The 26,565-nt window shown below is 37.4% G+C and overlaps 1 protein-coding gene across 6 annotated transcripts in view; it reads right to left on the bottom strand.

Annotated features, from left to right (window-relative positions):
• PDE4D (phosphodiesterase 4D) overlaps window positions 1–26,565 on the bottom strand; it is an 814,938-nt gene that overhangs the window by 414,270 nt on the left and 374,103 nt on the right. The window contains exon 1 of one of the 6 annotated variants that reach the window (XM_073014751.1): window positions 2,873–2,889. The exons of the other annotated variants lie outside the window; for them this stretch is intronic. The gene's annotated coding sequence lies outside the window, so the exon portion shown is untranslated. Of the gene's footprint in view, window positions 1–2,872; window positions 2,890–26,565 lie in introns of those variants that run through there. 6 annotated transcript variants of the gene reach the window in all.

Raw genomic sequence — 26,565 nt, 5'->3', positions numbered from 1 at the left:
ATATCAATGTTTATTTTAGATTTAGGGGCTACACGTGTAGGTTTGTTACATGGGCATATTGTGTGATGCTGAGGTTTGGGGCGGTGCTGATCCTATTACCCTGGTAGTGAGCACTGTACCCAGTAGGTAGTATTTCATCCCTTATTCCCCTTTCCCCTCCCCGCTTTTGGAGTCCTCAGTGTCTACTCCTACCATCTTTGTGTCCATATGTTAAAGAGTAGGAGTAATTTTGAGGCTTCAGGCTTCTGCTGATTTTTAAGCATTTTTCTGAAATAAAACTTTCAAATTAGTTCAAAAATCAATGTAACAGATGACATCTGTCAATATGCATTATTATATGCATAAATCATATGCATTTTATTATGATTTTGTAAATATTGACACAACATAATTCAAAATAACTTATTTACTACAAAGAAGACTTACCACATGAAAATTAGTCAGAATCTAAGGCAATTAAAAATTATTAAAAGAGGCCCAGCATGGTGGCTGACGTCTGTAAACCCAGCACTTTGGGAGGCCGAGGCGGGCGGATCACAAGGTCAAGAGATCGAGACCATCCTGGCTAACATGGTGAAACCCTTCCTCTCTACTAAAAATACAAAAAATTAGCCAGGCGTGGTGGCAGGCACCTGTAGTCCCAGCTACTCGGAAGGCTGAGGCTGGAGAATGGCATAAACCCCGGGTGGTGGAGCTGGCAGTGAGCTGAGATCGTGCCACTGCAGTCTAACCTGGGCAACAACAGAGTGAGACTCCGTCTCAAAAACAAAACAAACAAACAAACAAAAAATTATTAAAAGATGAAAAAAAATCCCATCATATAAATACTCAATTTTGGCCCTATTTTATGAAAAGGCCAAAAGCAATTTAAAAAAAAAAAAAAAAAAAAAAAGAGAGAGAGAGAAAGAAGTAGGAAAAAAAGAAGAAAGCCATGTGGCTATTATTACAGCAACATGAAGTTGGTCAACCACTTCAAGTTTTTGTGGTCAGTGAGGTCACAAGAGCTACAGGCTGACATTTCAAACAAATTATGCACATTGAGGTCATATTGCTCTACTTCAGGCAGTTTCTCATAATTGTAGTGTTCTGTTTACAAGAGGTCCTTGACTTTTTTAAAAATGTCCTTTTGTGCCCTCTAGTGTTTAAATTCATCAAAGCTTTTGAGAAGTTCATATCTTGCTTCTAAACTCCAGTTGAACACCATTTCATTCTTAGACCAAGTGTTTATCTGTATCTGAAGGGGACCAACATACATCTTGTTCCAAAATTTTTAAGGCTAACTTAATTTTTTTTATTTCAAAGGGAGCTAGAGTAGGGGTTGGAAACGACCACAGGGCAAATCCTGCCTACTACTTTTTTTCTTTTTGTAAAGAAAGTTTATTAGAACGTATCAGGCTCATTCATTACAGATTGTCTACGGATAACTGCATTTGCTCTGCAACAGCAGAGTTAGGTAGTTACTTCAGAGTTCTTATGATCCCAAAAGGCTAAAATATTTACTATCTGGCTGGTCACAGAAAAAGTTTGCTGACCCTGGAGCTAGAGCTCTGATAATTAGATTGGATACCATGACATTTTACAACGTCCTTTGATTCCACTCCCTTTCCATCGACCCCCGGAATACCAGTTAAAACAAAGACCTTTGTGGGCCAGTCCATTAGTTTTGTGGTCCAGGTACAAACTTTGTAGTTTTAGTGAAACCATTCATTGTTTTTTATTTTTGTAATATTTACTTAGCATGATAATATCAACTCTGTTCTGATGACTTTGACATTAATATGATTATATTGGAGAGAATATAATGAGATGAAAGCTCTTTACCCATCAAGACCAGGAACTGAAGAACTTTTTCCTCCTTTGCTACCTCATCTCTTAGCTAGAACTTAGATAATCAGTATCCTCATTCCTATTTTTAGACAATTAATAATAATATTTGCAATTATTTTGAGAAACATACATGATCTTTCTCAAATAAAGTAAACATACCATTTATAATTAATATGGAATTTAGTTTAAGTCCATGCTTGATTTAAATTTCACACAATCACCTCTTTTATATACTAACGAAAGCACAGTGCGCAATAATAAAGCCACGGTCCTGTGTGGTCAACTTACAGGATACCTTCTTTCCTCAGTGCAAATATCACGTCTTTCTAAGTCCCTCTAATATTTTATCCTCTCTTTTGTGTATCTGGAAGCTTTATTGAAACATCTTACTCCTTATCTGAAATAGTTGACGTATAGTTCATAAGAGCTTTTTTTTTTTAATATGGTTTCCAGGAAATGGATCTATTTTATCGCTTTCTAACTTAATATGTGACTTCTGTTTCAGAATAGTTACAGCCATTCTTTTCTTCAAAGGTACATATCAGCAATAGCCTGGCCAGAAATTTTTTACAATAATAGGAGAAAACGAAAAACTAGGGGCTTAGAAAAGTGAATGAAAACAGTTTTTGGTTGATTATTTTGTTCATGAAAAGACATATTTTTCTCGTGACATACATTCATGGCCATTGTAGATTACATGCCTGGAGTTGCCCTTCTCAGCCTTTCAATCTTTCATTACATGAATATTCTTTACTCTGTTCTTTACAGTCCCCCATTTCCCTGACACCAATCACCCACTACAATCCTCTTCCCTGTATTTGACACAGAAATCATTTAAACACAAACCCAAATACAAACACTGCATAGATTTACCATATGGAATCACATATGTCAAATTTCTGAATCAAATAATGCAAACCCACAATGTTACTTTCCAAATATATACAACAACAACAACTGAATGGGTGCTGAAACATATTACTTATTAAAGGTGCCCAATGTTAAAAGCAATTAAAATAAAATTCAGAAAAAAGTGATACCATACCTCTATTCCATAAGCAAAAAAATTCCAAACTTACCTGCAAAAGAAAAGAACAATAAATCTCAAATCAGAGGATTTTTTTTTCTAGTAAATTTGGCAAAACTGTCATCATAAATATTGTTATTTCTTAATTATCACTGTGTATATCATTCTCTGTAAATAATGCTTATTGGTTCTTATAGATACCAACAGGGCTGGCAGTGACATTCTCTAAAGGCCAAATCTAAATCTCACTGTGCATAGGGTCATTTTCCATATGTAGTCTGCTTCATAAGGAAGTTTTTAGAACAAAAACTTAAATAATTCCCTGGACCCAGGAAATCTGCATTACAAGACATTTTTGGGGGCACTAAATCCAAACAAGGAAAAAAGAAAAGGTTTTGGGGTCAGACTGACCTGGGTTTAAATCCTAGTTCTACTGTAGCCTGGTAACTCAAGTCATTTTATGCCTGTTGAGCCTCAGTATTTTCGCCTATAAAATGGGGACATTATATTTATGTAATTGAGTTATTGTAAGCATTGAAGTCATTTTGTGGCATGCTGTAGAAACTCAAAAAATATTGCCTTCGTGCCATCCTGTAAGCTTTATTTTACGCCAATACTTTGCTGAAACATAGATGCTTAGTGCAGTATATAAAACATGGAAGAGCTTTAAGCAATTAATAATGGCTAGAAAAGTAACAAGTTTTACATTTCCATCTTCATAGTGTGACCAAGTTGGTTTATATGAAATATTAATCATCTTCTAGATGCTGGGCAATTTATTTCCCAGTGTGAATTCAAGTGTTTCATTCGGAGTTCAATCAATTAACTGAGAGTATGGCAGTCTTTAGCATGGTCTCTGCATCCCATATACTCACATGATGCCCCCTATTATGTCCCCTTCACGACCTCACTTCAGCCTCACTAGCCTTCCAGCTATTCCTGGAAAATAGCAAGCCTGCTCCAGTCTCAGGATATTTACATTCCCTGCCCATTCTGTCCACAAGTATATCCCCACTCCCCATCAATTCTTGTCTCAAAGGACCCCTTCTATTTCCCTATTGCAAATTCCAACCATATTCTCAGCCTCTACTTTGAACTCCCCTGCTATTGCACCATTTGTTTTCCAGCACTGATAGCCTTATAACACGCTACACAATGTATTTATTTACTATGCTTACTGAGTCTCTCTGTCCCTACCACTCCATATAAGCTACACAGAAAAAGGGGTGTCTGTCTGTTTTGTTCACTATTGAATACCTAGAACCTGGAACAATGCCTGGTAAATAGAAGTCATTCAAAAATCATTTGTTTAAGGACTCAATAATACATACATGAAAAAAATATAAAAATATAAACTGTATATATATATAAAATCCATATGTATATTTGTTTATATACATATTTTACTCATATACATACATATTTATCACACAAATATTTACATGCTTATTATCCATAGGAATTTTTAATTTTAAATAAAATTTTTAACTAGAAGTAAACCATTTTTGTTCTTGTATTTGTTTTGAGATAGGGTCTCCCTCTGTCACCCAGACTGAAATGCAGTGGTGCAAACACGGCTCACTGCAGTCTCAACTTCCTGGACTCAAGTGATTCTCCTGCCTCAGCCTTCCAAGTAGCTGAGACTACAGGCCCATGCCACCATGCCTGGCTACTTTTTTTTTTTTTTTTAATTTTTTTATATTTTGAGGAGACGGTGTCTTGCCATGTTACCCAGGCTGGTCATGAACTCCTGGACTCAAGCAATCTTCCCACCTGGGCCTCCCAAAGTGCTAGGATTATAGGTGTGAGCCACTGTGCCAAGCCCTATTTTATTTTTACTTAACAATTATCATAAGAGAAATTGGGGCAACCATTAGAGCTGCTGGCTCTATCTTTCTAGCTCTCCACCCTCAGGACACATGTAGATGTACTTAATAACCCTCTTGTGGTTGAATGGAGCCACATGACTGATTCTGGCCAATCAGTGGCCAAGCATTGATTTGCTGGTGTGAGACTCTCCACCTCTTCCCCTTTCTCCTTCTGCCAGAAGGGTCAGCAAAGTCCATGATGGTAACCCTGTCAGTTTCTGTACCAGAGTGAGGAGGCTGTGCAGCAGAGCTCCCTGTGGATGACATGTAGTATGAGAAACAACAATCACTATTACCTTTGTTGTTACAAGATTTAGAGGTTGTCAGGGCAATTTAACTCACCCATCAGGATAAATAGAGAAATTGTGCACATATAATTTTAAAATTATACTGAAAGCCTTATTTAAAAAACAGTCCGCAAAACTATACTATATATATTCATGCTGAATGCCCTTTCTCAAGTCATTTTGTAATTCTATGTAATATGCTTATACTGTTTTTATTTCTTGATTTTCAATATTTTTAGCCATTATCTATTCATTTCTTGTCATAATAAAGATTTAATTATCTTATACTGATCTCCCTTTCCCTTTTTTCACCTAGTTACATCATAATTTTTAGGTAAATTAACTATCACTGTTTACATATTTTTACTACATAAAAATCTTATTTACTATGTATGTAATACCGACATATTTGCTTTATGGCTCAACTTCTGTTTTGCTTGTAGTTAATAATTGCTTTGGTTCTTTTCCAAATGGTACTCATATCTGCCACCCCCTCAGATGCTCTAGCAAATTGGATAATCTATCTATTTCATTTTCTCTTTTCAGGCCTCCTCCTCAACATCCTATACTCTTGCTTCAATCCGTACTTATTGGCTAGTTGCTTTCTAGGCCCGCTAGAAACCTGACAACCTAAGCATTCTCTCTGCTGTCTCCTGTGTTGGTTATTGGATCTCATGATTTCCTTTTTGATAGCTTCCTGCCTTTGTGGGTCACATTTTATAGAAGCTCAAGTGGCAAATGAAGTGAATAGTATTAATATTTTACATTTTTCGGATCTTGCCTCGCTAAAGATGACTTTATTCTGTCTTTACACTAGTTCATAGTTTGACTTGCTAAAGGAGTCTATGTTGAAGTTTAAATTCCTTCAAAATACTGAAGCCATTACTCTATTGTTTTCCAGCATCTATTCTTTTAGGTAATTTATCATTAATCTGATTACTTTCATTTTAGGTAGAGGGTGGGGGAGGAGATGAGGTTTCTGCATTCATGATGCTATTCTTGATGTTGAAATGCACTGCCCAGATTCCCCTCAGCATATGTTTCTCCAGTAGAGGGTATACTGCTCCTGCCCAAGATTATACCCATGTATACAGAGCAGCCTGCAAACAATGGCTATTCAATAAATGGGAAGGAGGTAGTATAGAGTCCTAACCTCTTCCCCTAAGTTTTAGAAACCCCAACTGAGCCAGAAGAGGCCTCCACTGAGCCTTTAACCCTATTCCTACTCTTCTTCCAGTGGTATTCACACTGAGAGCATTTCCCCATAAACACTGTGTATCCCAATCTCTGTCTATCTCAGAGTCTCTCAGAGAACCAGACCTGCAACACAGACATTCTCTTCATTCCTTGTTTCACCTCATCCCTGCAGGGTGCTACATCTTCTCTCTCAGAATCCTGACCCTTTCTGAGAACATTTCTCTAGAAAATAAATCTTGGGTGTTTCTGTGGTAGGGGCCGTGGGTAGAAACAGGAGCCTTAGATAGGATGCAGGGAGGCAGGCTTCTCTCCCATTCTCACACCTCTTCTTTTAAATTCCTCTATTTAATTACAGATAATATGAACATGCGATCAATTCACTACTAATTCATAATTCACAATTAATTAGGAGTCCATTTTTTTAGATTATTTGTTCATCTGTTAGCATGAATTAAAAACAATTTTATCTATCAAAAGTAGAAAAGGCATAAGAACATTTTCCAAACTGGTACATTGAATACTAGTTTTTGAGATGGTAAAAGTCCAGTTGAATAATAAAAATAAGAAAAAGACTAGAGAGTCAAATAATTTATAAATATTGACTTCAAAATCTTAAAGAAAATATTTTTTTATTACACAACTTCTAAGAACTTTAAATATACTAATTGGAATGTGACTATTCTAGAAGGTAGAGAGCATCTGCAGAGTAAGTAGGCCATTCCCCTGTAGATGGCAGTTAATATCAGAGTAAGCCATGTTTTAGAATATGACTTGGGGCTGGGCATGATGGCTCATATCTGCAATCCCAGGATTTCTGGGAGGCTGAGGTGGGAGGATACCTTGAGCCCAGGTACTCCAGCCTGGGGGACGAAGCAGGACCTCGTCAAGAAAGAAAGAAAGAAAAAGAAAAGAAGGGCAGGGCAGGAGGAAGGGAAGAAGGGAGGGAGGGAGGGAAACAAAGAGAAAGAGAAAAGACAAAAAGAAATATGCCATGGGAATTGCTGCACAAAGCATCTTAATCTAAGTTTTATATAAATGACAGGGCTTCTATTACTCCTACAAGAATTCCTTTACCTTAGGTGGAAAGGTAAAATGAATTGCTAATCACTTAAAAACCAGCATGACTGTACCAAGGAATAAAACACGTTAACTCTGTTTCAGGTGAGTGCTTTCTCCATTATATCAAATTGCCTGCTAACTTAAAATTAATCATAATATTTGAATTAGGATCATTTAACATAAAAAAAAACCTCATTTCCCAGAATATTCTACTCTAGAAATCAATTTCTCACCATCCTGCTGAAACTTGTCCAAGCAATCTGCACGTATGTATAAATCTATCTTTTTTTATCTCTAGTTCAGCACGTGCCATAATGTTCTCTGGGGAGCACCCAACCCCATTAGATACTCTGTAAACAAACAAAAAATTACATGTTTAATAAAGTTTGCAATATTTCGCATGTGTATCTCCTTCCTGGAGATTTACAATATTTATTTAGCTTCCAGTAATATATCAGTTTAATTTTATGAAGCTCAGCTTATTTGACCATGCGACCATTTTGCATGTAGTACCTGTTGATATTAGCATTCCACAAAACCTACTTTGGGAAATACTAACCTAGATTACTAAGGTTCATACTAGCAAGAGATGAATAAAACATAAAATATTATAAATAATAATGGAGAAAAAAGAGCCCCAGTGATTTGACAAGGAGAAATGGTTTTTATGAAGGGACACGATTTCTCAATGAGAAAGAAAGAGGAAACAAAACTAACAGTTCCATTGTATTTCCATAGCTAGGGTGGGTATGGTTCGGGGTTCTTTGTTCAGTTTTATAAACCTCATGCTGTCACAACTTCATTAACCCAAGGCTAAGCCATAATTCTAAAATGTATATATATGTTTAAAAATTGACAAATAAAAATTTATATATTTATGATGTAAAACATGTTATTTTGATAGATGTATATATTGTGAAGTGGCCAAATCAAGCTAATTAATCTATGCATTACCTCACAAACTTATCTTCTTTTTGTGGCAAGAACACTTAAAACCTATTCTTTTAGCTATTTTCAAGTATGCAATGTGTTGTTATTAACTATAGTCACCCTGATGTACAACAGATCTCTGGAACTTATTCCTCCTGTTCAACTGAAATTTTGTGTCCTTTGACCAACATTGCCCCAATCTTCAGCCCCCACCCACCAGCCCTTGTAACAACCTTTTTATTCTGTTTCTATGAGTCTGACCTTTTTGCTTTCACATTTAAATGAGATCATGTGGTGTTTGTCATTCTGTGCCTGGCTTATTTCACTTAACGTAACATCATCCAGATTCATCCATGTGATCCCAAATGACAGGATTTCCAAAATATATAAGGAACTCAAAAAGGTCAACAGTATGAAAACAAATAACTTAATTAAAAAACAAGAAAAGGATCTAAACAGACATTTCTCCAAAGAAGCCATACCAACGGCCAACAGGTATATGAAAAAATGTTCAACATCACTTAATAATCAGGGAAATGCAAACTAAAACCACAATGAGATATCACCTCATACCTGTTAGAATGGTTAGTACAAAAAAGATGAAAGATGGCAAGGATGTGGAGAAAACAGAAGACGTTTACACTGTTGGTGGGAATGTATATTAGCATAGCCATTATGGCAAACAGCATCGAGGTTCTTTAAAAGCTAAAAATAGTACTACCATATTATCCAGCAATCTCACTACTAGGTATATATCCAAAGAAAATGAAATCAGTGTGTCGAAAAGATATTTGCACTCCCATGTTCATGATAGCATTATTTAAAATAGCAAAGATATGGAATCAACCTAAGTGTTCATCAACAATGAATGGATAAAGAAAATGTGGTACAGACACACACAGACACACACACACACACACACACACACACACACAGTCACACACTGGAATTCTACCCAGCCCTGAAAAAGAAGGAAATCCATAACATATCTTTTATTTTGGATAGAATGGGCATCAAGGGTATTTGTGACAGATATACCATGAATGACATGAACCTAATATTAAATTTTTATTTTTGTTGATGTAAGGAACATTAATAGCCTAGAAACTATAAGTTTTAAGATTTAGCTTAGGAACTCAAATACATTTCATCATGATTTGATCTATCTTATAAAATTGTGTGAGCATGAGGTTTTGGGGATGAAGAGATAATGGAATCTAATTTTAGTTTTTACCCCCAAATCTTCTAGACTTTAATGGTGTATTATGTAAAATGTAAGTATTTAAAATATGAAGTTCATGAATGGGTTCATGAGTCAACCGCAGGGGAGTTGGTGAAGCCCTTGAAACTAAAAAATTGAAAAATTGAAAAATTAAAACTGAAAAATTGTGTGTATGTTTACATTTTTCAAGAGAGATTTGATTTAATCAAATTTTCAAAGCACCCTGAGATACCCAAAAAGTGATAGATCCCTTAAAGAGATAATCTCTAAGAATTCTGTCTCCTTTTCATTAACAGTTTTATAAGCTTTCTTATGAAAAGTATAAGTCATGTTTATGATATTTAGTAATTTATTTGCTAAGCCTTCATTTTTATATATTCAAGAAATTTAAAAGTAAATTGTAAATAATACAATTAGTTTCTAAGGATTGTTTATAATTATATAAAATTTTAATATATATTTTCTGTTCTTCAGCTAGGACAGAGAGAGCCTCTTTAAAAGATTTTATTTGATGCTAGGAAGGATGCTGAGAAAAGAGAACTCCTATACACTGATGGTGGGAATGTATATTAGTACAGCCACAAAGGAAAACAGTATGGGAGTTTCTCAAAAAACTAAAAATAAAACTATCATATGATCCAGCAATCCCACCACTAGGTATTTATTCAAAGGAAAGGCAATGAGTATATTAAAAGTACACCTGCACCCCCATGTTTATTGCAGCACTATTCACAATAGCCAAGATATGGAATCAACCTAAGTGTCCTTGATAGAACTGGAGGTCATTACAATAAGTGAAATGAGCCAGGCAGAGAAAGACAGATATGGCATGTTGTCATTCATATGTGGGAGCTAAAACAGTGGATCTCTTTGAGGTAGAGAGTAGAATGATGGTTACCAGAGGCTGGGAAGAGAGAGGTGGGATGAAGAGAGGTTAGTTAGTGGGTATGAGCATATAGTTAGATAGAAGAAATAAGTTCTAGTGTTTGATAACACAGAAAGGTGACTATAGCTAACAATAATTTATTGTATATTTCAAAATATCTGGAAGAGCTGAAGTGTTCCCAATGTAAAAAATAATAAGTGTTTGAGGTGATGGTAACCTTAAATACCCTGATTTGATCATTACACATTGTATGCATGAATCAAAATATCACATGTACCTCCTAAATATGTATAATTATGTATCAATCCAAATATTTATTGTAAAAAGGAGATTTGAATTGTAAGAAAAAAGGAGAAGAAATTCTACTAGTTTTGCAACTTAAAATTATTTGTGTGAGATACTCACTTGCCCACAAGATGGCGCTCTCTAATTTTGGATATACTATTTTCCCAAACCAATTTCTCAAGAAGTTATTTCTAGTGTTCTCTTCCCTGAAAAATAACATTTACAATAAATTATTCTTCACTATTGTTTGATTTTCATGCTTGAATATCTAGCAATGCATGACAAAGTGTATGGTAATGTTTTTGAGTGAGTGGATCGATGAATGGATATTTCAGACGTTCACAGAGTATTTACTAAATTTCTGTTGCATAAACAGCTTTGCACAGTGGATTTAAAAACAAAGAAACAAAAGGAGTTAAAGTATAAAGAGCAAATCAGGGTTACTATCTTTCAAGAAGTTAATATTTTTATATCCAAAAGTTTCATATTATATGAAAAATGATTGGTCTAGACATACAAATGTACAGCAAAGAGAAGACATCAGTGTTGAGTTCAATTAGGTAAAAGACCTTATAAGTTGTTGTGACCTATGGAAGAGCTTTAAGGTTTGTATGAGAAGGAGTTAAGAGGAAGATATTTAAGACAGGGCAAATAACATAAGAAATAGCTTGAAATTATGTAGTCATGCCATCCAAAAAAAAGAGGCCTCCCATTAGATAAGGCTAGATGAGTTACAGAGGGTGGTGAAAGTCACTCTGAGAGGAAGACAAGGTAACTAATATTTACTGAGGACATAATATGACTCATACTGTTATTTAATGATCTTTCCCCATCCTCAAAAATATGTCGATGTGCCTCTTATTAGAGTATTAGAATTATGCTGCTATATTTGGATATTTTGAGTAGGTTACACTTCCCTAAACGTTGTATAAATCCCAGTATACAATCACCAGAGCAATAGGGATTTCCCGGAGAGGAAATCAGAGTTAAGGAGGTGAGCCTTAAGTAAGCACAGAAGGAGACTAAACTTCTCTGTCTTGATTCTCAATCTCTTGAGCAATGACTATGTCTTATAGAGCCCTCTCTTGTGGGAAGATTAAAGATGGCCTCTGCTGTCCAGTGTGAAGAGGGAGTCAGAAGAAGAGTTTCTCCTAAGGGACTTCATTTGAATAAAATATCTCCTATTATAGGACAAATTATCTAGTTTCATGTTATTTTGATTCTACATAGTTTGTCAGTAAAGTGTTGCTTTAAAATTCCTGCTTTGTCTCAGTTGTTAAAAAAAGAAAAGGATTTTTTTTTAAACCCACATTTAGATCACATTGAGTTAAAAAGAGTACCTGTCTGTCCAAAGGATGATGGTAGTGAGAAGAACAATGAGAAAGACCCTGAGGAAAAGAATTTTTCTGCTTCTCATTGGTCTCTCTGTTTCTTCCCTTATTTCCCTAAAGTCATCTCCAAATTAGGAGTCAGAGTGATCTTGTTAACATCTGTTTAAAGGTCTTTGTTTAATAAAGCAAAGCCACTAGTAAGATAAATAGAGCTACGAGTCCCCTTATGTTTCATCTACAACTTTTTCCCTTATTCTCCACTTTGCTTCTTCACTCCAGCCACCAGCACCTTACCATCCCTCTATGATGGCAGGAGAACTTTTTGTACCTCCTTCATGTTTATTCGCATGCTACCTTCTGAATGAGGTCGTTCCTAACACCTCTTAAAATTCCACCACCCACCACACACACATTCGTTAACCTCTTCTCGAACACACTTTTCTTCATAGTATTTATCACAAAATCTTCCCCATATATATTTTTAAATATAGATATATAAATATATATTACATATATAAAAAATATATAAATTTTTTTCTTGTCTTTCACTCCCACCTGGAATATAAAGTCCACAAAAGTATTTTGTTGGTTTCATTCACTGCTGTATTTTTTTTTTTTTTACAGTACAGATAAGAAAGCTCAGAACATAGTATGCCTTCTGTGATAGTTAATACTGAATGTCAATTTGATTGGATGGAAGGATACAAAGTATTGATCCTGGGTGTGTCTGTGAGGGTGTTGCCAAAGGAGATTAACATTTGAGTCAGTGGGCTGGGAAAGGCAGACCCACTCTTAAGCTGGATGGGCACAATCTATCAGCTGCCAGGGCAGCTAGAATATAAGCCGGCGGAAATACGTGAAAAGAAAGACTGGCCTAGCCTCCCAGCCTACATCTTTCTCCCATGCTGGATGCTTCCTTCCCTGAAACATTGGACTCCAAGTTCTTCAGTTTTGGAACTTGGACTGGCTCTCCTTGCTTCTCAGCCTGCAGATGGCCTATTGCGGGACCTTGTGATCATGTGAGTTAATACTTAATAAACAACCCTTTATATAGATATATAAATGTGTGTGTTCTTGTGTGTGTGTGTGTGTGTGTGTACATATATTCCATTAATTCTGTTCTCCTAAAGAACTCTAATATACCTTCCATCATATTTATTGAATCAACTTTTTAAAAGTCTAATTTCTGTGTTCTCTTGAAAAATCAGAAAGCCTGACAACCCCGGCCTGTGTTTTCACATGCTAACAACTGTGAGGAGCTCAGAAGTCACTGCTTATGCAGGTGAGGATATATCTATACCCTCCTTGCCCAGGATCCCCCTACCTTTTCCACTGAATAGCTCCTGTCTCCTGCAGATATGTGAGTTGTGACCTGCTGGGAGAGTCATGAAATGGAGAGTGACAGGATCAAATGAAGACTTTCAGTAAGTCACCTGGAAATAGTGTGTAGGATTAATTTAATGAGTCTGGAGGTTAGAATCTGTTAGAATCTGCTGTCGAAGTCCTGGCATGAATGGATGAGGACCTGTGTGATGTGAACTCAGCTGCAGAATGAAAGACAGGGGGAGTAGAGTTTGAAGAAAGGATTAATTGAACCTGAGGATGGATGGGATATTAAAAACGAATGAAAAGAAAAAGTAATGATGACTAAAATTTCTAGATTGGATAATTAGGAAAACGTTAATTTCTGATGTAAAAGGAAACTCAGAAAAGAGTCAACCTAGGACAGAAATCAAAAGACTTACATATGAAAAGAAATATACTGATTTGAGTGAACCCAAGCAGAGTTTGAAGACACAGATTCAAAGGTATTTGATAACAACAAACAGGACTTTGAGATCAGTGCCAGAGATGGGGACTCAATTTTGCATACAGCTTATATACTGCCTATGTAAAGGCACTTTATGATAAAGACCACCTCAAGAACAGAACATAAAGAACAAAGGGAAAAAATAAGGGATAAAAGAGATGATTCCCAGTTATTGGTCAAGTGGTTAGAATGAAGAACGCAAAATTCCTCTTCTCCCTCTCAAAAGCACACACAACTACACAAACTTATGTGTTAATGATTTTAGTGTGTTGAATCTGGCTGCTTCCACACTGCATGCATCCTACCTTTCTCCATTCATACCTAAGATAATCTCATTCTAGCGAGTCTTACATTATAAATGACAACAGCAATATTTAGGGAGGTTCCTCTTTTTTCTTCACTGACTTCGCCTTTCCAAACAACATATACTTTGTGAAACCTCTGAGAAAAAAGAAAGTAGTTTAATCTGCTGGTTTTTAGGACAATAATTTTTAAAAGCCTCGTTATTTTTGGTCCAGACACCACACAAAACTCATCTTCAACCAAGGGCAGGTGCCGGCTACAGCATCAAGAAGGTAACAGGTGGTTTCTCTTCCTCTCTTTTCCTCTAAAACGTGAATAAAGCAAAAGTTTTAGCATTCAGAAATAAGCCTTTTAATTAAAAGTGGAAGATAAATGTGATAAAAGTTTTCTTTGAGCTCTTTAATACAAGTTCATTCTATAAGGGTTAGAAGTAGTATTTTTTTTCTGTCACTAGAGCCATTTTACTGTGGGGCCTAATGTTTCAGATTTTGGATACTCATTTCTTTTGATTGAAGGTGTCATCAGGTGTTTTCCACCTTTAGTGATCTGAAGTGGTTCCTCTTCAGTTGCTAAAATATAGTCTGTCGCTTTAGCTGTCCAATAGACCCACAGAGGTCTGCTATCTGTATTGGCAGATAAATGACAGCAGATGGAATTGAGCCTGTGTTCTGTCTCATCGGCAAGCCTGCAGCCTTAGAAGAAGAGATGTGCCCCTGAAGCATTATGCAGGTTGCTCATCCAAAATCAGTGTCACTGTCATAGTTTGTGAAAGGGAAACTGGCAAATCTCTATACATAATATGCAAAATGCAACCCTCTCAATTCTCATGGGCATATTCTCTTCACTCACATTTTGTCTTTTTGCTGAAGGCAGTCTTCTGGGCCAAGATGTTTTGCCAGCCTTGTTTTTTTTTTTTTTTTTTTTTTTTTTTTTTTTTTTTTTTTTTTGCCCAATGTGTAAAAAGATAATTAATGTTACCACTAATGCATGAAATGACATTAGTATCAATTCCCTTAGTGATACACACACACACACACACACACACACGGAAATGAAAAAAAGTTAATTAACAATTTATTGAGCAGATACTATATTACAGGTTTACTATACTATACAATTGTGCTTTTTTATTACTATTAGTGAAAATAACGAAAGATAACACTTTAATATTGTTCACCATATACAAGGCACAGTTCCAAGGATTTAAAATCTATCAACTTTAAAAATCTTTACAACAACCCTATGAGTTTAGCATTTACCAACTGCATTTTAGATATGAGAGAAAATGCTAATAGTTATTACTCATAGTAATACCAACAAAAACAATAGTTAACATATGAGTCTTTACTAAGTTTTAGGTAATATTACATATGTATGTTACATAAATATGCATGTATGCATATATACAGGTTGAGCATCCTAAACCAAAAATCCAAAATTCAAGATGCTCTGAAATCCAAAATGCTCCAAAGTCTAAAACTTTTTGGTCACTGACTTGAGATAGTGACTCCTTTGCTTTCTGATGTTTCAATGTACACAAACTTGGTTTTGTGCACAAAATTATTTAAAATATTGTGTAAAATTATATTCAGGCTATGTGCACACGGTGTACATAAAACATAAATAAATTTCATGTTTACGGCTGGGCATGGTAGTTCACACCTGTATTCTCAGCACTTTGGGAGGGCAAGGCAGGAAGATCGTTTGAGAAGAGGAGCTGAAGACCAGCCTGGACAACATAGAGATATCCTGTCTCTACAAAAAATTTTAAAAATTAGCTGGACATAGTGGTGCACACCTATAGACCTGCACACCTGTAGATTGCTGGAACCCAAAAGTTCAAGTTTACAGTGACCTATGGTCATTCCACTGCACTCCAGCCTGAGCAACATAGATTCTGTTTCTAATACATATATTAGAGACTACCTACCTATCTATCTATCTATCTATCTATCTATCTATCTATCTATCTATCTATCATTTTGATTCCATGGGGGAGATCACTCCATTAATAATGCAAAAGAGTGAATAAGATGGGAGAGGGTGGCATGCAATTGAGAGATGAACTTTATACTGGAATACCAAGTTTATGGTGTGGAACTCTGGGGTATTACACCAAAATGTTAGGGGTTCTCAGTGGGCTATTTGTCTCTTTCTATTAAACTCCATTTACATTTAGCTCTGCTGATGTTGCTCTTGCAGCAGTTGGTTTTCTCAATTAATAGAAAAGGGAGAGGGAACAGCTTAAAGCCTTGGCTGTTGCTGCTCAGCAAGGGAACTGTGCTGCTCTGGAGGGAAAAGTCTGGACATTGTGAATTTCTGTTTGCTTGCTTTCTTTCTGACACACCTGTCTTTCAGGAAGCCTTGCAGTCCTAAGTTGAATGAACCAGCATGCTGGAAAGCCCTTCTTTTGGACAAAGTTCAGGGCTTTTCTGCCAAACTGAGGCACCCTCATAACATGTGTGTTCTGCCAACCACCTAAGGTCAAAAAGATTTTCTGGATGTTTCTGAGACAAAGGGAATTCAAAATCTGCAAGGAATGGCATGGGGCATGATAATTCTGAGAGACAAGGTTCTCCAGGCTATGAACAGAAAACCAACTTTTTGTATTACTGTTTAACTCAAGTAGAATCAACAATGGCATGGAAATTCATTTTATTTTACTCTTCCTAAGGAGGATCATCTCATTTAAAGTGTGAATTCAAAAACTCATTATTGTGATAGAGTGACTTCTTTTCATCCTAATTATTTTCCAGAAGTATCCTGCTTGCTAGTGAAAAGACTGGAGGTGGAGAATACTAGTTATAAATCATCTTTAGAGTGAGAACTGAAGTGGGGTAATTTAACCTGAACAGCACAAACTGTCTTTGGCATCTGCAACCTAATCATCACCAGCAGTGAATCTGCTGGTCTGATTGGCCAGGTGTACATGTCTCATCTCTCTCCTGAAAGGTCAGGGGTAGCCAGTCACACTTCTGCCAATAAAGAGCACCACCAGTCCCTGCTCTACAGTTAGTGACCATGTTAAACCTATCAAATATTGAAGGGGAAAGGAGATATTCCATTCAAATGTGAAATAATCCCAATCCAAGATGTCTACCTATTATCATGATAATAAACAGAGGACATTTATATCTAGAAATTTGGTTGCTTTGGTTCCTTCTATATTTACAAAATAATTATTAAACTAACCCACCCACCCCAAATTCTATACACAAAGCTTAGAAAAAGATAGAGGAGTCTTTTGTGCCACCCTCTCTATAAGACTCTCGAACTTTTTTTTTTAAAACTCCATATTTCTAACTGACTTTCTATTATGAATGATTAAGATTTCACATTCTTTCACCATCTCACCTCTCTACTTCCCTCTTTCTATCCTCCTGATACAGTTATATAACAATTATTGGCCAAATAAACATTCAGGATTCTATTGTATCATCCCTACAAAGTAATGTTTACTGATAAACCAAATGGTGTGCCATGATTATGTTTTATTTGTTGAATAACTTTTTGTTTTTTCTGGAGTTATACATTGCCTTCTTTATTTGATTATGTAGCATTATCACCAATTTTTCTGGAAGTCTCCAAAACATAATTTAAAAAAATTTAATTTCTATGGGTACAAAATAGGTAGGTAGGTAGATGGAAAGACAGATAGATAGATTTATGGGGCACAAGAGATATTTTCATATAGGCAAACAATGCATAATAATATCAGGATAAATGGGGTATCTATTACTGCAAATATTTATCCTTTAAGTTATAAACAATTCAATTATATTATCTTAGTCATTTTGAGATGTATGATAAACTACTGTTGACTGTAGTCACCCTGTTGAGCTATCAAATACTAGATCTTATTTGTTCTATCTAATTATATTTTTGTGCCCATTAAACATCCCCACTTCTTACTTCCTCCCATCCACTACACTTCCTAGCCTCTGGTAACCATCATTCTAATCTCTATCTACAGGATCTCAATTCTTTTAATTTTCAGCTCCCATAAATAGTGAGAATACGTGAAGATGATCTTTCTGTGCCTGGATAATTTCATTGACTGTAACATCCTCCACTTACATCTATGTTGTTGCAAATGACAGGGTCTCATTCCTTTTTATGGCTGAACAGTACTCCATTGTGTATATGTACCACATTTTCTTTATTCATTTGTCTGTTGAGGGAAACTTAGGTTGCTTCCAAATCTTGGTTACTGTGGATAGTGCTACAATAAAGATGGAAGTGCAAATATGTTGATTTCCTTTCTTTTGGGTATATACCTACCTAGCAGTGGGATTGCTGGATCATATGGGAGTTCTATTTTTAGCTTTTTAAAGGAAACTCCAAATTGTTCTCCATAGCGGTTGTACTAATTTACATTCCCACCAAAAGTGTACTAGTATTCTCTTTTCTCTGCATCCTTGTCAGCATTTGTTACTGCCTGTCTTTTGGATAAAAGCCATTTTAACTGGGGTGAGATAATATCTAACTGTAGTTTAGATTTGCATTTCCCTGATGACCAATGACACTGCACAACTTTTCATCTGACTGTTTGCCATTTGTATATCTTCTTTTCAGAAATATATATTCAAGTGTTTTGACCATTTTTAATTGGATTATCAGATTTTTTTTCCTATGGAGTTGAGCTCCTAATATATTCCAGTTATTAATCCTTGTCAGATGGATAGTTTGCAAATATTTTCTCCCATTCTGTGGGTTATCTCCTCACTTTGTTGACTGTTTCTTTTGCTATGCAGATATTCTTAACTTGATGTGATCCCATTTGTCTATTTTCACTTTAGTTGCTTGTGCTTTGGTTGATTTATTTTCACTAAAAAAATCTTTGCCCAGGCCAGGCGCAGGTGGCTCACACCTGTAATCCATGCACTTTGGGAGACCTAGGCAAGTGGATCACTTGAGGTCAGGAGTTGGAGACCAACCTGACCAACATGGCAAAACCCTGTCTCAACTAAAAATACAAAAATTAGTCCAGCATGGTGGTGTGCACCTATAGTGCCAGCTACTTGGGAGGCTGAGGCACAAGAATCACTTGAACCCAGGAGGCAGAGGCTGCTGTGAGCTGAGATCACACTGCTGCACTCCAGCCTCCAGTCTGGGCAACAGAGTGAGACTCTGTCTGGAAAAAAAAAAAAAAATTCTTTGCTCAGGCCAATGTCCTGGAGAGTTTCCCTAATGTTTTCTTCTAATAGTTTTATAGTTTGAAGTCTTAGATTTAAGTCTTTATTCCAGTTTGATTTGATTTTTGTGTATGGCAAGAGATAGAAGTCTATCATTCTTCTGCATATAGATATCTAGTTTTCCCAGAACCATTGAAGAGACTGTCCTTTCCCAATGTATGTTCTTGGCACCTTTGCAAAAATGAGTTCATTGTAGATGTATGAATTTGTTTCTGGGCTTTCATGCCAGAACCATCCTGTTTTGGTTACTACAGCTCTGTAGTGTTATTTGAAGTCAGGTAATATGATTCCTCCAGTTTTGTTCTTTTTTGCTCAGTATTGCTTTGAGTATTCTGGGTCTTTTGTGGTTACATATGAATTTTAAGACTTTTTTTTTTATATCTGTGAAGAATGTCATTGGTATTTTGATAGAGACTGCATTGAATATGAAGATTGCTTTGGGTACTATGTACATTTTAACAGTATTGATTCTTCCAGTCCATGAACATGAAATATCTTTCCATTTTTTGTGTTCTCTTTAATTTCTTTCATCAGTGTTTTATAGTTTTCATTGTAGAACTCTTTCACTTCTTTCAGAAAGTTAATTCCTAGATATTTTATTTGTAGCTATTGCAAATGGGATTACATTCTTGATTTCCTTTTCAGATTGTTTACCATTGGCATATAGGAATGCTACCGATTTTTGTATGTCGAATTTGTATCCTGCAACTTTATTTAATTTGTTTATCAGTTCTAGTAGTGTTTTGGTGAAGTCTTTAGGTTTTTCCAAACATAAAATCAAATCATCTGCAAACAAGAATAACTTGACTTCTTTCTTTCCAATTTGAATTCCCTTTCATTCTCTTGTCTGATTGCTCAAGTGGTAATGGACATCCTGTCATGTTACAGATCCTGGAGGAAAAACTTTCCATTTTTCCCTATTCAATATGATACTAGGTCTGTCATATATGGCTTTCTTTGTGTTCAGGTATGTCCCTTCTAGCCCCAGTTTTTAGAATTTTTATCATGAAGGGATGTTGAATTTTATCAAATTCTTTCCCAGATAAATAGAAATGATCATATGTTTCTGTCCTTCGTTGATATGATGTATCATACTGACTGATTTACATTATGTTGAACCATCCTTGCTTCCTTGGGATAAATCCCAGTTGGTCATGATGAATAATCTTTTTAATGTGTTGCTGAATTTGGTTTGCTAGTATTTTGTTGAGGATCTTTGCATAAATGTTCATTGGGAATACTGGCTTGTAGTTTTCTTTTTGCAATATACCTTTGGTCTGTTTCGGTATGAGGGTAATACTGGCCTTGTAGAATAAGTGTAGAAGTACTCCCTCTTCCTCTATTTTTCAGAATAGTTTGAGTAGGATTGATATTGCTTCTTTCAATGTTTGACAAGTTAAGCAGTAAAGCCATTGGATCCTGGGCTTTTCTTTACTGGGAGACTTTTTATTATGACTTCAATCTTGATGGTATTGGTCTTTTCAGGTTTTGAATTTCTTCATGGTTAAATCTTGGTAGGTTGTATGTGTCTAGGAATTTATCCTTTTTTTAGGTTTTCCAATTTATGTGCATATAGTTGCTCCTAGTAGCATCTAACAATCCTTTGAATTTCTGTGGTATTGCTTGTAATGTCTCCCTTATCTTTCCATCTTTCCTTCTTTCTTTTCTTTTTATCTTTTTTGTTGTTGTTGTTGGAGTCTTGCTCTGTCACCCAGGCTGGAATGCAGTGGTGCAATCTGGGCTCACTGCAACCTCCGCCTCCTGGGTTCAAGCAATTCTCCTGCCTCAGCCTTCTGAGTAGCTGGGATTACAGGCATGTGCCATCGTGCTGGCTAATTTTTGTATTTTTAGTAGAGATGGGGTTTCACTATGTTGGTCAGGCTGGTCTCAAACTCCTGACCTCATGATCTGCCTGCCTTGGCCTCCCAAAGTGCTGGGATTACAGGTGTAAGCCACCGTGCCCAGCAACATCTCCCTTTTCATCTCTGATTTTATTTATTAGCATCTTCTTTCATTGTTTTAAATTCTAACTCTCTTTTTTCTTACTTGATAATTTTGTATAGTATCCTATTGTTCCATTAATGTGATAACTTGTCATCTGTCTAGGGCTACTAAGTTTATTTTTTCTGAAATGTCTATTTGTTTCTTAAACTCTTTTTATATCAACCTAATCATCATTATTATTTTCATTTGTTTGTATTAGGCTTTTTTTTTTTTTTTTTTTTTTTTTTTTTTTTTTTTTTTTTTTTTGAGACAGAGTCTCACTCAGTCGCCCAGGCTGGAGTGCAGTGGTGCGATCTCGGTTCACTGCAAGCTCCGCCTCCTGGGTTCACGCCATTCTCCTGCCTCAGCCTCCTGAGTAGCTGGGACTACAGGCGCCTGCCACCACGTCCAGCTAATTTTTTGCATTTTTAGTAGAGATGAGGTTTCACCGTGTTAGCCAGGATGGTCTTGATCTCCTGACCTCGTGATCCGCCCGCCTCGTCCTCCCAAAGCGCTGGGATTACAGGTGTGAGCCACGGGCGCCCGGCCGTATTAGGCTTTTTGTTGAAGAATTTCCTCAGAGTTTTGTGGAGCCTTCGCTATCTATTCATATTCAACAGGGAGACACTAAAATACTGACTGGGAGACTTGAATGATTTAACTGGGCTTGTAGAGTCTTGGAGTTCATTATAGGTGATGTTGCTTGAATGTTCCCTCCAATTCTCATGTTGAGATGTAATCCTCAGTGTTGGAGGTGGGGCCTGGTGGGAGGTGTTTGAGTCATGGGAGTGGTTCCCTTATGGCTTTGTGAGAGAGTTCTCATAAGATCTCTTTGTTTAAAGGTGTGTAGCACCTTCCTCCTCACTCTCTCTCTTGCGCCCCCTATTGCCATGTGAGATAGCTGCTCTCTCTTCACCTTCCACCATGATTGAAAGCTCCCTGAGGCCTCTCCAGAAGCTGAGCAAATGCTGGCATTATGCTTGTACAGCCTGCAGAACTGCAAGCCAGTTAAATTTCTATTTCTTCATAAATTACCCAGTCTCAGATATTTCTAATAGCAATGCCACAACAACCTAATATAGAAGATTGATACCAAGGAGTGGGGTATTGCTATAAAGATACCTGAAAATGTCAAAATGATATTGGAACTGGGTAAGAGACAGAGGTTGGAAGAATTTAGAGGGCTCAGGAGAAGGCAGGGAGATGAGGAAAAGTTTGAAACTTGATAGAGACTGATTAAATGGTTGTGAACAAAATGCTGTGATCTGCAAAGTAAATGATAGTGATCTGCAAAGTAAAGTCCATGCTGACAAAGTCTTAGGTGTGAGGAACTTAATGAGAACCAGAGCAAAGTTCACCCATGTTATACCTTAGCAAAGAACTTAGCTACATTAGGTTCATGCCCTAGGGACCTGTGAAAGTTTGAATTTAAGAGTTAATGACTGGCCGGGCGCGGTGGCTCAAGCCTGTAATCCCAGCACTTTGGGAGGCCGAGACGGGCGGATCACGAGGTCAGGAGATCAAGACCATCCTGGCTAACACGGTGAAACCCCATCTCTACTAAAAATACAAAAAACTAGCCGGGCAAGGTGGCGGGCGCCTGTAGTCCCAGCTACTCGGGAGGCTGAGGCAGGAGAATGGCATAAACCCGGGAGGTGGAGCTTGCAGTGAGCTGAGATCCGGCCACTGCAGTCCAGCCCGGGATACAGAGCAAGACTCCGTCTCAAAAAAAAAAGAGTTAATGACTTAGAGTATCTGGCAGAAGACATTTCTAAGCACTGAAGCAATTGAGATGTGACCTGGCTGCTTCTAACAACCTATGCTCAGATGGAGAAGCAAATAAATAACTTAAACCTGGAATTTTTACTTAAAAGGGAAGCAGAGATTACAAGTTTAGAAAATTTACAGCCTAGCTATGTGAAAGAAAATAAAAGACCATTTTTGGGGGAGGAATTCAAGCAGGCTGCAAGAAATCATTTGCTAGGGACATTTGCATAACTAAAAGAGAACAAGTACTAATATCCAAAATAATGGGAAAAAGGCCTCTACAGCATTTCAGAGATCTTCTAGGCAGTCCCTCCCATCATAGTCCCAGTGGTACAGGAGAACTAAACGGTTTAGGGGTTAAGCCCAGGGCACCACTACCCTGTCTACCTCAGGAGGCTGCTCCTTGCATTATGGTCCATCCAGTCCAGCCATGGCTCAAAGGGTCTCAGATATGGCTCAGGTTGCCACTCTGGAGCATGCAAGCTGTAAGCCTTTGTGGCTTCCTTGTGGTGCTAAGCCTTCGGGTACAAAGAATGAAAGAGTGATCCTAGTTTCTGCCTAGATTTCAGAGGATGTATCAGAAAGCATGGGTGTCCAGGCAGAAGCATGCTATAGGGACAGAGTCCTCACAGAAAACCTTTACTAAGGCAGTGCAGAAGGGAAATATGGGATTGGAGCCCTCCCAACAAAGAATCCTCCCTGGGGCATTGCCTAGTGGAACTGTGGGAAGGAAGCCATTGTTCTGTGGATCCCAGAATGTAGATCCATTGGCAGCTTGCATCCTGTACCTGGAAAAGTCATAGACACTCAACTCCAACCCATGACAGCAGTCATGGCAGCTTCACCTTGCAAAAACCATAGAGGCAGACCTGCCCAAGGCCTTGGAGTCCACCCTTACATCAGTGTGACCTGGATGTGGGACACGGAGTCAAAGGAGATTATTTTGAAACTTTAAGATTTAATGACTGCCCCGCTGTGTTTCAGACTTGGATGGGGCCTGAAGTCCCTTCTTTGGGCTGATTTCTTCCTTTTAGAATGGGAATGTTGGCCAGGCATGGTGGCTCACACCTGTAATCCCAGCACTTTGGGCAGCTGAGGCAGGTGGATCACCTGAGGTCAGGAGTTCAAGACCAGCCTGGCCAATGTGGTGAAAATCCCCATCTCTACAAAAATACAAAAATTAGCTGGGCATGATGGTGGGTGCCTGTAATTCCAGCTACTCAGGAGGCTGAGATGGGAGAATCACTTGAACCCAGGAGGCAGAGGTTGCAGTGAGCTGAGATTGCGCCATTGCACTCCAGCCTGGGTAACTGAGCGAGAATCCATCTCAAAAAAAAAGTGGCGGGTGGGGGGGAATGTTTACTCAATGCCTGTACCTCTATTGTACCTTGGAAGTAAATAACTTGTTTTAATTTTACTGGCTCATAGGTGGGAGGAACTCATTTCCAGACAAGACTTTGTATTTGGACTTGGGACTTTTGAGTTAATACTGGAATGAATTGTGACTCTAGGAGACTACTGAGAAGAGATGATTGCATTTTGCCATGTAAGAAGGACATGAGATTTAGGGGGCCAAGGGTGAAATGATATAGTTTGCGTGTCCCCTCCAAATCTCATGTTGGGATGTAATCCTCAGTGTTGGAGGTGGGGCCTGGTGGGTGGTGTCGGGTCATGTAGGCAGATCTCTTATGGCTTGGTGAGTGAGTGAGCTCTCATGAGATCTAGTTGTTTAAAAGTATGTTCTAACTCCCACAACCCCCTTACTCCTGCTCTCACCATTTGAGACACCTGCTCCCCCTTTGCCTTCTGACACAACAAGTTCCCTGAGACCTCCCCAGAAGCTGAGCAGATGCTAGCACCATGCTTGTACATACTGCAGAACTGTGAGCCAATTAAATCTCTTTTCCTTATAAAGTACGCAGTCTCAGGTATTTCTTTATAGCAATGCAAGAATGGCCTAATACATGAGTAATTGAGGAATAAGGACCCTTGGCTTCTTTATTGGGCAACCATCTAATGCCAGTACTATATGTCTTTTCTCTGGGTGGTAATTCCATTTTTTTGAAGAAGAATTCTTCTTGGATATTTTTATTTTTAATTTTAATTCTTATGAGTACATAGTAAGTATATGAATTTATGGGTCACATGAGATATTTTAATACAGGCATACAGTGTGTAACAATCACATCAGGATAAATGGGGAAGCAATCATCTCAAGCATTTATCATTTCTTTGTGTTACAAACACTCCAATTACATTCTTTAGTTGCTTTTAAATATGCAACAAATTATTGTTGACTGTAGTCACCCTCTTATGCTATCAAATACTAGATCTTATTCTTCCTCCCCAGTACCCTTCCCAGTCTCTGATAAACAGCATCCTACTCTCTATCTCCATGAGTTCAAGTGATTTTTGTTGTTGTTGTTGTTGTTGTTGCTGTTTTCTTGAGACAGTCTCACCTCATCACCCAGGTTGGAGTGCAGTGGCATGATCTCATCACAACCTCTGCCTCCCAGGTTCAAGCGATTCTTGTGCCTCAGCCACCCGTGTAGCTGAGATGACAGGCATGCGCCAGCATGACTGGCTAATTTTTGTATTTTTAGCAGAGATGGGGTTTCACCATATTGGCCCTACTGGTCTTGAACTCCTGGCCTCAAGCAATCTGCCTGCCTCAGCCTCCCAAAGTGCTAAGATTGCAGGTGTCAGCCCCTGAACCTGGCAAGTTCAAGTGTTTTTATTTTAGTTACCAAAAATTAGTGAGGACATATGCAGTTTGTCATTCTGTACCTGGCTTATTTCATTTAACATAATTTCTGTACCTGGCTTATTTCATTTAACATTTCCAACCATGCTGTTGCAAATTACAGAATCTCATTCTTTTTTATGGCTGAATAGTATTCCATTGTTTGTATGCTGAATAGTATTCCATTGTTTACTGCATTTTTTTTTTTTTTTTTTTTTTTTTTTTTTTTTTTTTTGCATCCATTTGTCTGTCAATGGGACACTTAGGTTGCTTCCAAATCTTTGCTGTTGTGAAAAGTGCTACAATAAACATGGGAGTGCAAATATTTTTTTAGACAAACAATTTTTATAGAAAAACGATTTTTCTATCTCCCATCTTGGCATTAAAGGCTGACAGAGTTCTTGTTCCCAGGTGCTATAGAGAAGCCAGAACTTCACTATTCACTTGGCAGACTTTCATTTATTCTCTCACCTTCCAATGTGCCTAGTACCCCCAGGTTAAGACGTCTCTTATTTATTTTTACAGCATAAATTTCCATTCTAATGAGGATAAAGTGGTATTGGTCTCCTAGCTGAGCAGGGTGAGAGGAGAACATATGGAGGACCCCCCTTCATATGCAGATTTCTCATCCACCTTCCCCTCTTTTCAAGGCTCTTTGTTCCTCAATTTCCGTCTTTCAAGATTTTGACAAAGGGAATGGTTTCCTGGTTTTGACCTCCTCTGTGGGCACTTTGTAATTTGCATTCTCAACTCTGTTGATTTTTTCCTCTCCTTTCCGTTTCCTAAATTGCTCCTCTCACATCTCTAGTTGTTTCCTCTCATCACTCTTTATTATTGACACTTTA

Source organism: Chlorocebus sabaeus, chromosome 4 (assembly GCF_047675955.1).
Source record: "Chlorocebus sabaeus isolate Y175 chromosome 4, mChlSab1.0.hap1, whole genome shotgun sequence".
NCBI classification, from domain to species: domain Eukaryota; kingdom Metazoa; phylum Chordata; class Mammalia; order Primates; family Cercopithecidae; genus Chlorocebus; species Chlorocebus sabaeus.
Note: the sequence above shows the minus strand (reverse complement) of the source record. Positions and strands in the feature narration are given on the sequence as shown.